Source organism: Silene latifolia, chromosome 6 (genome assembly GCF_048544455.1).
Source record: "Silene latifolia isolate original U9 population chromosome 6, ASM4854445v1, whole genome shotgun sequence".
NCBI lineage: Eukaryota > Viridiplantae > Streptophyta > Magnoliopsida > Caryophyllales > Caryophyllaceae > Silene > Silene latifolia.
This window is the reverse complement of record NC_133531.1, coordinates 110,975,705-110,992,936: the sequence shown is the minus strand read 5'-3', so window position 1 is coordinate 110,992,936 and position 17,232 is coordinate 110,975,705.

Here is a 17,232-nt window from a genome sequence, read left to right as displayed (position 1 = left end):
CGCGATTCCGGCCAGATTACTACCGGCGATAGCTTGGGGTGCGGATGGAATGAGTTGCTATTTGTTGAAGATGGTGGTGGTGCTGATTAGTGGTCGGAGTTGGTTGTCGGGATTGGCGGTGTCTGGAGTTGGTGTGTGGGGATTACCGGTGATGCGTTTCAGTTGCTTTCCGAGTATAAACGACAACTTTGCTCGCAAGATATGCGAGGGAAAAAGACGATGTTGAAGGCTATTAGTGGGTGGGGATTGCGAATGGAGTCTGAGATTGGTGTTGATGTTGTCGGCTTTGTCTTAGGTGGCAGGTGATGTTGTCAGCGTTATTAATGGCTGTCGGGAATATCGTCGGCGTAGGTCAGGGGCGGTCACCGGTGACAGAAGGCGTTTATTGATGATGATGAAGTTAGTACATGGACTTAATTTTAGATAAAATTATTTTATTGACACTTAGTTGATGGTTAGTGGTGGTGGTCTAGGGGTTTCGTATTAGTGGAGGCGGAGGTGGTGGCGGTGCTGGTAAAATTATTGCGGTGGTCGTGATGGTAGTGGTAGGCTGACGGTTGTGGTGGTGACGGCTATAGTGGTGGTGGGTGGTGATAGGCTGGGGGTGGTGTTGGTGACGGCGACAATGGTGGTGGCAGGTGGTGGTTGTCTTAGTGGATCCTAGTGGAGCGGTAGATACACATAATACCGGCTCGGGTACACATGGTATAACTACGAGATACATGTGTATCTAGTATTTATACCATGTGTATCTAAGGGTAGTAGTATGTGTATGTGGAAGTACTAACTTGTGTATCTGAAAATATTATACTGTCTATATATTGTATGTGGTTGTGAACCATTGTGGATGAGGAACAAAATCATATTACTATGTATATCATATGCTTGTTTCACAGTACAACTAAGTAATGCAATGTAAACAAAGTATGGAACATTTTTTCTTGAAAAAAATGAAAAGGGAAGAAGTATGGAGTCTTTTAATTGCTTTCGACATGTACTGTGGGAACTAAAATAGTGAATTATATGCGACATTAGGAAAGTCAACATAGTGAATTATATGCGACATTAGGAAAGTCAACGGGAAAATGACAATTATTTTGTAAATGAATCGATTACGAAATACGTATTCATGTCCGTGATGAAATTAGGATGTATCGGCAATGTTTTGCTGCTTTGTTGCACGGGTATTTGTATATCGAGTTTGTGTTGAATAAGTGTACGTTTAGTTGCGACGGTTTCGAGGCTTGTAAGTTTCTAGATACGTTCTTTTAAATTACTAGATACATATCTTTAAGGTGCTAGATACACTCCTTTAAATTACTAGATACATTTCTTTATGATGATAGATACGCTTCTTTAACTTACTAGATACATACCTTTAAGGCGCTAGATACGCTTCTTTAAATTACTAGATACATTCCTTTAAGTTGATAGATACACTCCTTTAAATTACTAGATACATTTTTTTATGATGCTAGATACGCTTCTTTGACTTAGTAGATACACACCTTTAAGTTCTAGATACGTTCTTTTAAATTACTAGATACATTTCTTTAAATTACTAGATACACTCCTTTAAGTTAATCGATACATTTCCTTTAATTGCTAGATACACATCTTTAAATTACTAGATACATTTCTTTATGATGCTAGATAGGTTTTTTTAACGCACCAAATACACACCTTTAAGGTGCTAAATACGTTCTTTTAAATTAGACTAGACGTACTAGATATTAACTGAGTTAAAAGAATGAAAGATAGGGAATTGTACAAAAGAATGAGTTTAATATCTCGGTACAAATGAATTGTACACCTTTTAAGATAGGTAATTCGTTGATATGCACCAGACCCGGTAATCATTAGTTCATTACCCATCTGAATTTCAAGGAGAAGGCTCAAATTCATCTACAATTTTAATCATCTTTCTTTTATTTTCGAAATAACTTTGCACAACCGAAAAAATGGCCGCGTCATTACAACAAATGGAGAAGCAAAGAAAAGAAATTAAGTTGAGCATCTTGCATCGAGCCACTGAACAATATCACTAAAAACTCTGGAAAGGGCTTCATCAGGTTCGCCTTCAAGAATAGAATGATAGCCTCCTTCATAGAGTTTCAGTGTTTTATCCTTGCTACAAGCTCGATCATATAGAAACTTGTTCACATTTGGATCCGTGACCATATCTGCAGCTCCATGAACGACCAACAATGGAGACACACCTGAAAATCAACGAACACACAACGTCAGATATATACAAGTGACTGTTACTCAGATCCGACTTTAAATATTTGCCTCAAGGTCTTGTACGTCACTTGTCATAATGTTGCACGCGGCTACCTTCTGAGCATTTGACTTGATTTCTCTTGTCGCCTTCAAAAGTTCCATTGCAGTCTTTAACCACGATCAGAATAACAGATCATGTTGTAATAAGCCTAAAAGAAGGGTGTTAAGAGGGAGAGCTGTTAACAACCAGGAATATGCAGAGGGAAATTTTTGAAATAACAGATCATGTTGTAATAAGCCAAATGTGCATGAAGCTAGGGTTTCCCCAAGACAAGGAGCAATCTCGGCCTCAACCACATCTTTGTTATTGTCAGTTGGTGAAAGGGTGTGCAGTACAAATGAGATCTAAGAGGAAGCACTGGAAGCTAGGGTGTTCTCTGGTAAAGAGAGGGTGTTCAAGTAAATAAGCGTAACTAACAACAGCAGATGAAGATAAAATCGATAGCGAGACGACAAAGACTTACCTGAGTGGCTTTTTATAGCATATACATCGGGGTGGTAATCGTGACTAAAGAGAGTAGGGAACTTATCTCGAATTCTGATACCAAGATCATAGAGTTGTTCTTCTCCCTTGACAATCAATTCTCCTCCTTTGAGTTTTCCCTTCCAAGGAGATGTCCACCCAAATAACCAAGAATGAACTCTATCTAATGACAACTTGCGCTGTTTTGCAGTTTGTAAAAGCAGTTGCATAGAAGTTTCCAGTCTGTCCAATTCCCTCATTCGCTTCTTCGTTGGCGCTCTTATCCCATGCCTTGCCTGTCATTATATTAAGCATATAACCAAACTCTATGATCTAAATCACTCAAACGCTTTCTTAAGCATGTTTCCGCAGTGGAAAAGTGTAAACTATCTGCAAAGTCAAGAATAGGGAGCATATGACAATAGATAAAGGGATGACCATTTCAAATAGTTTATGTTGCTTATGAAGGAAGGACATTTGATTCCGAAATTTCATTTAGCTAAAACAAAGTGTAGACTCATTCTTGTACATCTTGTCATCTTATATATTCTCCTCAAATTTCCAGCTACTGACATCATCTTCCAGGTTTAATGATCCCAATAGCCAAAGATATAAACACAACATCTTACAAGATTTCAACCATCAATTCCTCCATAACAAGCAATTTCAAGAATGAATGAACGATTACGAATAGAAGAAGCTTTTAGACAAGAAAGAATGATCATTCATACCCATAATATTGAGGAACAGGCCTGCCTTTCTCTGCACCTAATTCCCAAGGGAGAATTGGACCTCGAATGACCATGTCAGCATCTAAAATTGTCGACCACAATAAGATTATAAGCCTCCGTTTAATTTGTCTAAACATACAATATTTATAGATACACTCCTTTATCTTATTAGATACACATATTTGCAATGCTAGATACACTCCTTTATATTGTTAGAAACAAATATATGACATGTTAGATACACTTTTTTACCTTGTAAGATGCACATCTCTGACAAGCTAGATACACTCTTTTAACAGAAATTGTTGGGAGGAATATACTCTATGATGTTATTTAAACAAAAATTATGCTCCTATAACTCAAGTTAATAAATTATTATAACAACCCGACCCACCACGGTCGTAACACAACCCAATAAGATGGGATATGTACCTTTGGGCCCATTACTTGTCCTCACTTAAGCCCAAAAGCACAAGGCCTTGTTACTAAATGGTGGGTGGAATCCCTTATAAACATATCACAACCTCCTCAATTCCCCGATGTGGGACAACCTTATTCTCAATAACTTGGGGTGTTACAATCTCCCCCACTTAAAGAACACAACATCCTCGTTGTGCCTCCAACTTGACCGCAGCCAAGCCCAGAATCCTCCCCCGCTAGGTGTGTGACCCGGGTACTCCCGACCACGGGCTCACCACACGGTCGCAGGGTCGCTCTGATACCATTTATAACAACCCGACCCACCACGGTCGTAACACAACCCAATAAGATGGGATATGTACCTTTGGGCCCATTACTTGTCCTCACTTAAGCCCAAAAGCACAAGGCCTTGTTACTAAATGGTGGGTGGAATCCCTTATAAACATATCACAACCTCCTCAATTCCCCGATGTGGGACAACCTTATTCTCAATAACTTGGGGTGTTACAATTATGTTCCACATACAACAAAAATTACGAGTACTTTTTTGTTGACTAACTGGCTGAATAAATTTGGTGAGTGAAAAGCAAATACTGAAATACACAATCAATTGTTGACGGAACTGAAAAACAACTAAGCAAACAGAGATCTTGGATCATCAGTGAGTCCGTGACTATATCTGACTACAGTTCAAAGCTGACGACCTTGAGCGCGGGTCTGAGTAGTTTTTGCTTCATGATTAGCATAATGGAAAAGTGAAATAACATAAGCATATCAGCAATTGGGGAAAAAATTAAGAAATTAGGGTTTGGGGAAATTGGGGAAAAAATTGAGGGGACTTACGTGATAAGCTTGTAGTGCTGATGAAGGCTCGTCACTCGTCGTCGGCAAATAGCACCACCTCCGACGTGTGGTGGTGGTTGTGGTACTGGATGAAGGAGAGGGAATTCAGGTGTGGTGGCAGCAGCGTATAAGAAATGAGAAAGAAGGAAGTCAGGGTTGAGTTTGGTTTTATGCGATACACGGGTGTTTTTTAGTGAGTTCATACGGTTCGTACTGAACTTTAGTTCGTACGTGACCCCGACCCTATATATATATATATAGAGAGAGAGAGAGAGAGAGAGAAGAGATCAACTAAGGCCATATATATGTATTGAGCCCATAAGTTCTATTAAGGGCCATTGGATGGTGAAAATGGATGGCCAAGATCAACCCCAAAAAAGTGTGTTTAATAGCTAATCTCACCATCTCTCTTCTCCTTCACTAATCCACTCTAATTAATCACTAATTTACTATACATTTGTTTCCCACTCATCCATTTCTCTCTCATCTTACACATTTCATTTCTCTCTTCTAACTCTAAAAAAAACTCAAAAATCCAAATAAATAAAAAACCCAAAAATCCAAATAAATAAAAAATCCAAATAAATCAAAAAACCCAAATAAATCATTCATTCCTCTCTTCCTCATTCACCACCACCCACCGCCCACCGCCACCCACCTCCACCACCGCCGTCGGTAAATTCCATAAACTCGGTTTTTTTTTTCCAGATTTTGAGTCTCGGTTATTTTCGTCACTTTTTTTTTCTTAGATTTTGTGTTAAATTTGTTGTTTGGGTCGGTTTATTTTACTTGTTAATTTTTGTTGGTTTTTGTTGTTACTTATTCTTTTCAAATTTCTTCTTGTTATACGTTTTTTTTAAAAAAAATTCGGGTTTTAAATATCGGTCTTTTTGGTGATATACTTTTTTATTTTTACAAATGTCGTTTCTTTAAAATTCGTCTTGTTATATAAATTATTAGATCTAAAAAGAAGATATTTTAAACTTTAGTCTTTATTCACTGACATTATGTATAACTTTAATTTACATTATGTACAACTTCAATGATATTGTGTGCAATTTCACCGATATTATGTATAACTTCAATGAACATTATGTATAACTTCACTGATATTATGTATAACTTCACTGACATTATGTATAACTCCACAGACATTATGTATAACTTTAAGTTACATTATGTACAACAATGACATTGTGTTAGTTTCAAATCTTAATTACATTTAGACAATAGTTATACTATTATGGATTAAAGTTACACGATTTTTGTACTAAAGTTACAAAAAAGGACTAAAATTATAATATTATGGACTAAAGTTACACAATTTTGGACTAAAGTTATACTATTATGGACTAAAGTTACACAATTTTGGACTAAAGTTATACAAAAAGACTAAAGTTATACAAAAATGGACTAAAGTTATACAAAAATGGACTAAAGTTATACAAATTTAGTCCAATTTTTTGTATAACTTTAGTCCAAATTTGAATTGATAGAAGTACTGTTTGTATAAATTTAGTCCATATTTGTATAACTTTAGTCAATTTTTGTATAACTTTAGTCTTTATTTGTATAACTTTAGTCCATATTTGTATAACTTTAGTCTGTTTTTGTATAACTTTAGTTCATTTTTGTATAACTTTAGTTCATTTTTGTATAACTTTAGTCCAATTTTTTGTATAACTTTAATCCATATTTGTATAACTTTAGTCAATTTTTTTATAACTTTAATCCTTATTTGTATAACTTTAGTCCATATTTGTATAACTTTAGTCCATATTTGTATAACTTTAGTCCATTTTTTTTATAACTTTAGTCCTTATTTGTATAACTTTAAAGTTTGAAGGGTATAACTTTAGTCCATATTTGTATAACTTTAAACTTTAATGTTGAAAAGGTATAACTTTAGTCGTACATAGTCCACCATAATAACAAAAAAACGTTAATCCAACAAAAAACCCGTAAATCTAAGAAAAAACCAAATATAAAAAAAAAAAACAAATAACAATGATCACTGAAGTTGCACATAAGGGCATTGAAGTTGTACACAATGACCACTGAAGTTGTACGAAATCTGAAATAACAAAAAAAGAACCGAAATCTAAAATAATATTTCAAGGGTGTAACTTTAGTCATAAATTGTATAACTTTAGTCGTAAATTATATAACTTTAGTCGTATAACCCAATTAAATTAACAAATTATATACAAAAATAAAATGTTGGTGAATGACTCATGAGAACAACAAATTATATGCATAAATCTAAGAAAAAACCCGTAAATCTAACAAAAAAACCCGAAAATGTAAGAAAAAACCCGTAAATCTAACAAAAACCGTAAAACCAACAATTAATAATTAAACAATACTACATGTGAGACGATTAAACTAAATCCGAAGACACACAAGACCATTTTTGAAATAAGAAAAAAATAGAAGGGAGTAGATTAAAAAAAAAAAAAAAGAAAAGGGGAAAAGAAAACACACAACCAACCACAAATGAAATTAAAAAAAAAAAAAAAAAGGGGGAAAACAGAAACGCAAACAATGGAGAGAAGTCAGTATTTGTTTTTTTTTTAAACTAGATCGGGAGGTGGTGGAGAAGTCGAAGTTGGTGTTGTTGTTGGTTGTTGTTGCTGCTGCTGTCGTGGGACGTGTCGTCATTGATGGTGGCGTGTGGTGTGCGTTCTGGTGGTTGCGGTGGTGGAGGAGAAGAGGGAGGTCGGCTGTGTTGTTGTTGTTGTGGTTGCAGTGGTGCAGTGGTGCAGTGGTGTTGTTGTGGTGGGGCGAGAAAGAGAGGAGAGAGGGTGAAGGCGTGAGGCGGTTGCAGGTGGTGGCTGGCGTGGGATGCGTGGTGGTGGAGTCGGGAATGGTTGTTGGTGGTCCCGGTGGTGTGGTCTGAATATGTGGGTCATGTGGAAGTTGTTGTCGGGTTGTGCGGGGGTGGTGTGGGGGTCGTGGGGGAAGTTGTCGGTTGTGGGTGGTTGTGTGGGGGTGGTGGGGGCGGCTGACCGAGAGATTGTGGGGGGTGGTGAGGAGTTTTTTTGGTTTTTTTTTTTGTTTTGTTTTAGTTTGGGTTTTTTTGTATCAGTTTGGTTTTTTTTTTGTTTAGAGAGGGTGGGAGGAAAATGAGAGAGAAAGAGTGAATGTGAGAAATGAGAGAGGATGAGTGAATGAGGAAGTGAGTTGGGAGATTAGAATGGTGGAAGAGTTATACAAAATTAGGTGGAGTTATACAGAATTAGGGAGGGAGATTAGGGAGGTTCATTTGTGACCCTTGAATGAGATGTAATTTCATCCCTCCATCCCTTCCATCCTAAGGTCCTTATAAGGACTTAGGGACTCATAAGATGTAAGGGCCTTATGAGAACCCTTCTCTCTCTCTCTCTCTCTCTCTCTCTCTCTCTCTCTCTCTCTCTCTCTCTCTATCTATCTATCTATCTATCTATCTATCTATCTATATATATATATATATAGGTTGAAGATAGAAGACTAAGTCTCATCGTCTTATTTATTCAGTCACGTGTCAAGATTAGTTTAATTAAGCCGTTTGGTATGAAAAGACCATATATGGATAAAATATACAATTGTGAAATATGGAATTGAAATTACGGTTACAAATCACTATCCACAAAATCTGCGCAAAAATGATATATTATCTTTTCTTACCATTAACTGCCAATTTTCAATTCTTTTGTATCTCGAACAACCATTTCTTAAACCTTCTATTTTGTTCCATAATAATTAAACCGTAAAAGTATATATAAATATTAAAATTTGGAATTTGGCAGTTATGGTAAAAATAGATATTTTGTCAATTTTACGTATATTTTGTGGAGAGTGATTTGAAACCGTTATTTGTTTCCATCTTTCACAATTGTATACTTAATATACATGTATTGGCTTTACTCACCAAATGGCTAAGTAAAATATTCTTGACACGTGGCTAATGAATTAAGACGATGATAGGTAGCCATCATATCATATCATATATGATATTAAAGTTGAAGACAGAAGCCCATGTGTCATCATCTTGTTTCATCAGCCACGTGTCAAGAGTAGTTTAATTCATTCGTTTGGTATGTAAAACCCATATATGGATATTAAATATGTAATTGTGAAAGATGGAAATCAAATTACGGTGGCAAATCACTCTCCATAAAATATGCGTAAAAATGAGAAAATATCTTTTGTTACCATTAACTGCCAAATTTTAATTCTTTTGTATCTTGAACAACAGTTTCTTAAACCTTCTAATTTTTTTCCATAATAATTAAACCGTAAAATTATGGAAATATAATTTGGAATTTGGCAATTATGGTAAGAAAAGAAATTTTCTCATTTTACGCATATTCTATAATCCCCTATATTTTCTAATGAAAAAAAGTGGCAGAAACAGTGTTGATTTGGGATTAATAACATAATGACAAAAATGAGATAAAATTTAAACATGGATTAAAACAATAATCCCCTGAAAACCACATGGAAAAGCCCATGGGTCATAAATCCGCAGGAAAAGAAGCCCGAATGATTACACCCATAGAGATTATAACTATTCCAATTCAAACCGAAAAAGAAACTGCAAAACGTGTGTAAGAAGGAACCAAGAAGTGGGACAAGAATTCAAATCGACAAAATCCAAGCCGAACTATTCTCATTCATTACGCATCGACAAAATTAAACCAGCAGTTATACTTACAAAAGGTTAAAATACAAAGTACAAGAAAGTAAACAAGTTTGAGCGGTCTCCAAAAGGGTAACCTAAAGGAAACCCGTCGAAGGAACCAACCGAGCGGTACTCAGGAGATTTCCTATCAAAAGAATCATGCGAGAATGACAAGACCAAGTAGAGAACCGGAGACTCACCTCCCCCCCCCCCCCCCCCTTCCCCCCCTCGGATGAGCTGTGGGCAAGAAACATTGGATAAGGAAGTTGGGCATTCGCACGTTAAGCTGCTTCGTCCCTCGCCTTGTCCACGTCGCAGATGGCAAACCGGTACAACATAGCCTAGAGAAGGATGCGAGCAAGCTAACGCCTTTCTCGCAGGTGCAGAGCGGCCATAGCCCTTTTCTTCTTGAGGCGAATCAAAAGCCTAAGGAAAAAACTAGGCATGGCTAAGAAAGAATAATACGCAAATAAGGAAAGGAATGATAAGATCAAACATGCGAAATGGTCACCATTTATAATAATGAAAACAAAATGTCCCATTAATGTCAAGGCAATCATTGGGTTAGCTATGACTTTATTTGCTCACCATCATTTATTAGAGTAAAGGTCGTTATTGAAACTTGCGGGGTTAGGTGTTCTTATGAGCTTCCTAAAATGTACCTTCATCCCGAACTCAAAAACATTGGTTCCGAGACTCGTTTGGTGTCAGCGATTGCGAGACATTCGATTGGATGATTAGGGAACAAGTCTTCATATTTAATCACCCATGTATAAAGTTGACTTGAATGGTGTGGAGACTCTTCAACAATTTAGTCCGATTTAAAATCAAACCGTGTCAAGCGCGTAGCTCGCGCAAGTGCACCGTGGAGTAATGTCCACATAGAGCAAACCTCATTTGAGGTTTTACTATTGCTGTTGCCCTAAATGAACAATAGCTTGGCAACCCCTTGATTTTGTTATGTTAATATTAAGGTTAAGGTAGAGTTGATATGCAGTTACAACTAGACCTAGCAAACGGGTCGATTGGGTCGGGGTCGGGGTCGAATCAAGTCAATTCGGGTACCGGTTGTTCGGGTTTGAAAGAACTCGGGCCACGTCAGCTCATTTCGATTGCGGGTGTTTTTCGGGTTTGTGGTTTTCATGTTATTTGGAAATGACAATCAATTTGTGATAATAAACATTTGGTTCAGGTTAAATAAGTTTGGGTCAATTGGGATTTTGGATCAGATTTGGGTTCTTAATTTAGGTGCGAGTCGGGTTATTTGTGTCGGGTCGGCTTTTTTCAGATTCGCTTATAGCTCACGAGTCGTAGCCATTGTGCCCCAAATTATGAAGGTCATCTACTTGTGAGATTATGGTACTTATAGTATATTGCATAATTCCCGATTGTTCAGTTTGAGAATAACCCTGCTAATAATTAGGTGTGAATATGGGATCAAGTATTGTTCTTGGTTACTATAGTGGAGCTCTCATTTTTATTTTTGTTTAGTGACGGGATTCGAATGTTAACTCTGAAAACTTCATGAAATTTCGAATCAATGCCTTCGTTTGGGAACCTAATTTGAAATAATTAAATTCATTGATATTGTCAATACGAGGCTTACAGTGCCGGTAGCTCTTTTGCAAATTTGTATTCCTTCTTCTTGTTATTCGATGTGTTGGAACAAAATCTTATTTTACGGACTATAACTTAAAAGCAAGGGAAATTTTGTTTATTGAGCGATTAGATTAATTAGTAAAAATTTTTTGATCTAGTTTAAATTAATGTCAGTATAATTTTAGTGATAGAAATATACAGTGATGTCAGAGGTCAGGTTGGATAACAATATTTCATTCGAGACGGAACAGTACAAGAAAAATAATGTCCTTAACCAAAAACTAGAAAATACTGAATAACAAGTTGAGACTTGGAGAAAAACGGCAGAAAAATTAAAATTAAAAAGTTGACTGATTCTTAAAACGCAATTTTAAATTCCGAACATAGTGAAAATATCTAGTCCAAATTAAACCAACTTTATCTTTAATAAACTTGATCTTGTATATGATCACTTAAATTATCCGAACAAACTCATATCATGAATAATGCCTCCTATTAATTTCGCCGCTTAAATCAACTACTCAGATTTCTATCCAAGCCAAATCTGGGAACAATTTATTAAAAAAAGTCTACGCTTCTACAAACCACTATTGACTTTTGAAAGCAATCGTTTTACGACATTATTTTAGGAACATTGGTAATAGGTCAAGATCAAGCCTAAATTTTGAGGGCTTCAAGAACTCCCTTTACATGACCACAAGTCTCAAGGAAGAGTTGTTTGTGTGTTTTGAGGTCAACTTTGTTATACAATTTGGGCTTATTACCGGTAATCAGTTGGGGAATTGGTTCCACCTCAATTTCGGGGTCTGGAGAACAGAATGCGGCAACTGAGACCCTCTCCTTCTTCGAGTTAGTCACCACTCTGTGCGTTGTGCTCTTGAATACTCCATTGCTCATTACCTACAAAACAAATTTATTCAGTCTTCTAAGTGACTAGGTGCACGTCTTAGCTTAAATTACCATAAGACAATCTCGTTTGAAAACAATCATTTTTTATTTTGCACACAAGGTTAATCGGATAACGGTGATTCGTAGCCTTACGTAACTACGGGGGGAAGCCCTACGAGACAATAGGGGTAATGTTATTATATTTTCACGCAGACAATTATTTGATGAAATTTCCTACCTCTATAAAATCGCCCGTATTGACAAATAATGCATCGGAATGACAGAACCATGAACCACTGATCACCGTTCTGAATATGAAGCCCATCAGGGACATCATTGTCTTGTATGATGATTGTCATTGTAGACCTATCAGAATGTGGGTGCGCACCGTATACTCGATCAGGGTACGGACAACGTGGATAAATGCCGAATCTTGCTGATATTAATGATCGTTCAGCATGATACTTTAAAAAACTGTTTTCCTCTAGGTCTAGAGATTGTGCCATAGCTTTTAGGAAAACTTCAGACATCAGTTTTAGCCTTAGGGAGAAGTCATGCAAAATTTCTCTGCAAAATCACAATAATGTTGCAGCGAAAATTATAATTTCAGAGTCTCGGTACACTAAAAGATCTGTATTGTGTCGTGATTTAGGCAAGTGCCCACAAATCACAATGAACATTTTTTAGTATGTAACCATCACTATCAAAATATATTAGAAACTAGGTAAGGAATGATGAATAGTTGTTTACAAAGCAAATATAATTCAGATATATTTTAAAATGTGATAAAAACAATAGCCGAACACTTGAAAGGCTAGTAAGTTCCTGCTTATTATGGTTATAACAAGTTACATCCTGAGTTTTGTCATATGTTTACTACCTCATATTTATCACCACGCAATGACAACGGGTGGGGATAAGAAGGAGAATAAAAAAAAACTTTAGATTCCACCTTTTTTTACATCATACGCAAAACCGATGAACAATAAACATTCAATTATTTTGTGAGTTAGTTCTATTAGGGGTCATACTTGAATCTATTAGGGTTCTCAGGCCAAAGCTGAAGCTTACGCTGATCCTCTGGATAAACAGTAAGAGTTAGGCGGTCACCCCAGCTCAAAGGCCGATTATCTAAAGACTTGTTAGTTCCGGCAAGGATGGCCACATCGGCAGTTGCATATCCAATGGAGATATCATCAGCCATTGAGTATTTAAACCTCTCCTCCAGAGGCAGACTGAAAAATTGCTTCGTAACGTTCACCAAGTCATTCAAGTATAAGTTTGTCATTCCATGATTAGTGACCTGTTAAGTTAATAGTTTATTTCACTAGTATAAAGACAACTACACAACAAAATGAAACATCCAGCAACAAACATTAATCCAAAATAAGTTTGCGGTTTGTGTTATTACATGAATAATTCAAATAATTTTCCTCATATAGACAGTAATAGTACTTAATTTCATCTAATCAAGTATATCGCAGTAAAGTTGTCATACATTTCTTCATGGAAATATTCCATCACATCAACATTAGTGTCTTAAAAAACCCCTAAAATAACGAAATACAGTGATCGAATGTATGCATTAGTAACCCCAAAAAATTACGGAGTAATGAAGTTGGATTTATACAGCCTTACCGTTATGATTTACGTATAAATAATTCAATGGCGATAACCATGGTTTACTGTTAGAAGACAAAAAAATTCAGAGGCGGTGAACTAGTGAGTAATGGGTTGGACAAATGCAGCCTTACAGTAATGAATGTATATATCGAGTATAGTTTTAACACGGGAGCGGAAATTATTAGTGCTATTGGTAAACTGGTAATAGAATACGGTAAACCGTTAGAGATTAGAGCGGGGGGGGGGGGGGGGGGGGTTAAATTAAAGGTTCAAAATTTCCAATGTTCAAACGGCGATTTCCTCATCGGGCCCCTTAATTTCGCCACTAGTAAACTTATTATAAAAAAATAGCAAACTTTGTGTGGCAGCCATTATATGAACTTGAAATGCAATAAGACAGTAACATAAAAAGATAGAAATAAAACCAACCTGAAAGCAACCCCATTTCATAATAGCAGATTTAAGCTTGAAAAGTTCATTATGGTGACCTGAGGAAAGCAAAGAGTAGTCAATTAACAACTCGTTTTCCCATAAATTAGACGGTGCATCAATTGCAGGAATTATAATTTCTGGGTGTTTTAGTATGAATCTTTCTGGAATTTGATCTCCTTTTTCTGCTATTTCTTGTACTAGACTAGATTCCACATCTTTTGCTGTCATAGTAGTTGTCATTATGGTTTATGTAAGATTTATTTTAAGAGAATATTGATGTATTGTGTTAAAATTAGAGAAAAGTGAATTGTTTGGTTATTTTGTTTATGGTTTATGAATTGATAAATGAGATGAATACTAAATGCCTATTTATACTACTTTGGATATGGATTACCACCTACCATATTGCGATAATTTGGATTATCACCTACTATATTGTGATCTTTCTAGATGACATATATAAAATTTTAATATAATATCAAAATTTTTAGATATAAATACAAATTAAGGAACAATCTTCTAACCATATAATATATAATATATCATATATTATATTAAAGCTTTGAAATTAAGGAAAATATTAAGATTTGAAATCTGCCAGTTATGATAAGAAAAGATATTTTCTCATTTTAAGCATATTTTGGGGACAGTGATATGAAGCCATAATTTGATTTCCATCTTTTACAATTGTATATTTAATATCCATATATGGGCTTTACTTACCAAATGGATGAACTAAACTACTCTTTACACGTGGCTAATGAAATCAGACGATGACATGTCGCCTTCTTGCTTTAAGTTTAATATAATATAAGATCATGCATTATATTTAAGTTGAGGACAAAAGACTAACTCTCATCGTCTTATTTAATCAGTCACGGGTCAAGATTAGTTTAATTAAGCCGTTTGGTATGAAAAGACCATATATGGATAAAATATACAATTGTGAAAGATGGAGTTTAAATTACGGTTACAAATCACTCTCCACAAAATCTGCGCAAAAATGAGATAATATCTTTTCTTACCATTAACAGTCAATTTTCAATTCTTTTGTATCATGAACAACAATTTCTTAAACCTTCTATTTTGTTCCATAATAATTAAACCGTAAAAGTATATATAGATATTAAAATTTGGAATCTGGCTGTTATGGTAAAAATAGATATTTTGTCAATTTTACGTATATTTTGGGAGATTGATTTGAAACTGTTATTTGTTTCCATCTTTCACAATTGTATAATTAATATACATATATTGGTGTTACTTACCAAATGGCTAAGTAAAATACTCTTAACACGTGGCTATTGAATTAAGACGATGATAGGTCGCCATCATATCATATATGATATTAAAGTTGAAGTTTTAAGCTCATGTGTCATCGTCTTGTTTCATCGCCACATGTCAAGAGTAGTTTAATTCATTCGTTTGGTATGTAAAACCTATATATGGATATTAAATATGCAATTGTGAAAGATGAAAATAAAATTAACGGTGGCAAATCACTCTCCACAAAATATGCGTAAAAATGAGAAAATATCTTTTGTTACCATTAATTGCCAAATTTTAATTCTTTTGTATCTTGAACAACCATATCTTAAACCTTCTAATTTTTTTCCATAATTATTAAACCGTAAAATTATGGAAATATAATTTGGAATTTAGCAGTTAAGGTAAGAAAAGATATTTTCTCATTTTACGCATATTCTTTAATCCTCTATAATTTCTAGTGAAAAACAGTAGCAGAAATAGTGTTTATTTGGGATTAATAACATAATGACAAAAATGAGATAAAATTAAAACATGGATTAAAATAATAATCCTCGGGAAAACCACATGGAAAAGCCCATGGGTCATAAATCCGCAGGAAAAGAAGCCCGAATGATTACACCCATAGAGATTATAACTATTCCCATTCAAACTGAAAAAGAAACTGCAAAACGTGTGAAAGAAGGAAGCAAGAAGTGGGACAAGAATTCAAAACGACAAAATCCAAGCCGAACTATTCTCATTCATTAGGCATCGACAAAATTAAACCGGCAGTATTATTTACAAAAGGTTAAAATACAAAGTACAAGAAAGGAAACAAGTTTGAGAGGTCTCCAAAAGGGTAACTACAGCAGGAGCTGGATCAGGGGTTCACAACCTTGACCAAGCCACAGACCAAGACCAGACAACACCGTACCCAATGCACTACTCCCAACACAGCCTGTCAAGAGGTCCAGCAGGTCTAGTTTTCAGCTGCCTATGTGGCCAGCTGGAGGAGGCCCAACTAATTCCAGGCAAAGGTCCCAAGCATCCAAGCCAAGGCAAGGAAACTGCAATAGAATTCAGCAAGAAACTGAGCAAGGAAATCAGTCACATGTTATTGAAAAAGCATAAAGCAATCTTTCTATTTTTGGTCAGACAATTGTGGGACTGTCCAAGAAGACCACTTCTCCTTTTCTCCACCAAAGCCTGCCATAGAAAGATTGCAAAAAGCTTTGACTTTGCTAGCAGCCAAAGCAACAGTAACCTGTGCACAAGAAGACAATTGACAGGACTGTATTTCATGCTTTATTTCAGTCTATTTTACCCATTGCTGTTTATTTTTCACCTAGTAACTTTAATTTCAAGCTTGTATTATATTTAAGGTAGCTTGTACTCATCCTAGATCAAATCTTGTCCCTTGGATTGCTAGGTTTTCGAATCGTAATGCAAGACAAGGCCTATATAAGAACCTGTGTCTCAACTGTTAGAGGCAGATTATTTTGAATGAAAAATTAAGCCTTGAGACTTCTCTCATATCTTTCAAACTTGTGTTAAGCTGTAGTTTGAATCCCTGGCCTGATAATTTACCTGTTATCTCTGTAATAAATTGATCAAAGTCAGTTTGGCATCATTAAGTTGAACATGTGCTTGACTGTGGTTCAGTTTAATGGCGTTGAGCAAAGTTTAAACTTTAATTCTGTGTTTACTGTGGATTTGGGTCTAAAGTTTGCTAAGTTAACATCTTGGATTTCCTGTGAATCTTCTGTGGAAATTTAGGGTCTTGACTATATCATTTCCTTACACAAACAAGTCCCATAATTCATTTGAGTCTGTTGTCTACAATTCAGGATATTCAGACTGTTTCAGTCAATATTAAAATACTTGGAGTCCTTACAAAATCATGAGATTTGGTACAGTTTTAGTTTGATAATAAAACATAATTGTCACAAAAATTTAGAATTTTTAAAAGTCATTTAGTATTTTTAAAGTGTCCTGCAAGCCAGGCAGCATTATTGCATGTCCTTAGACTTTATACTGCA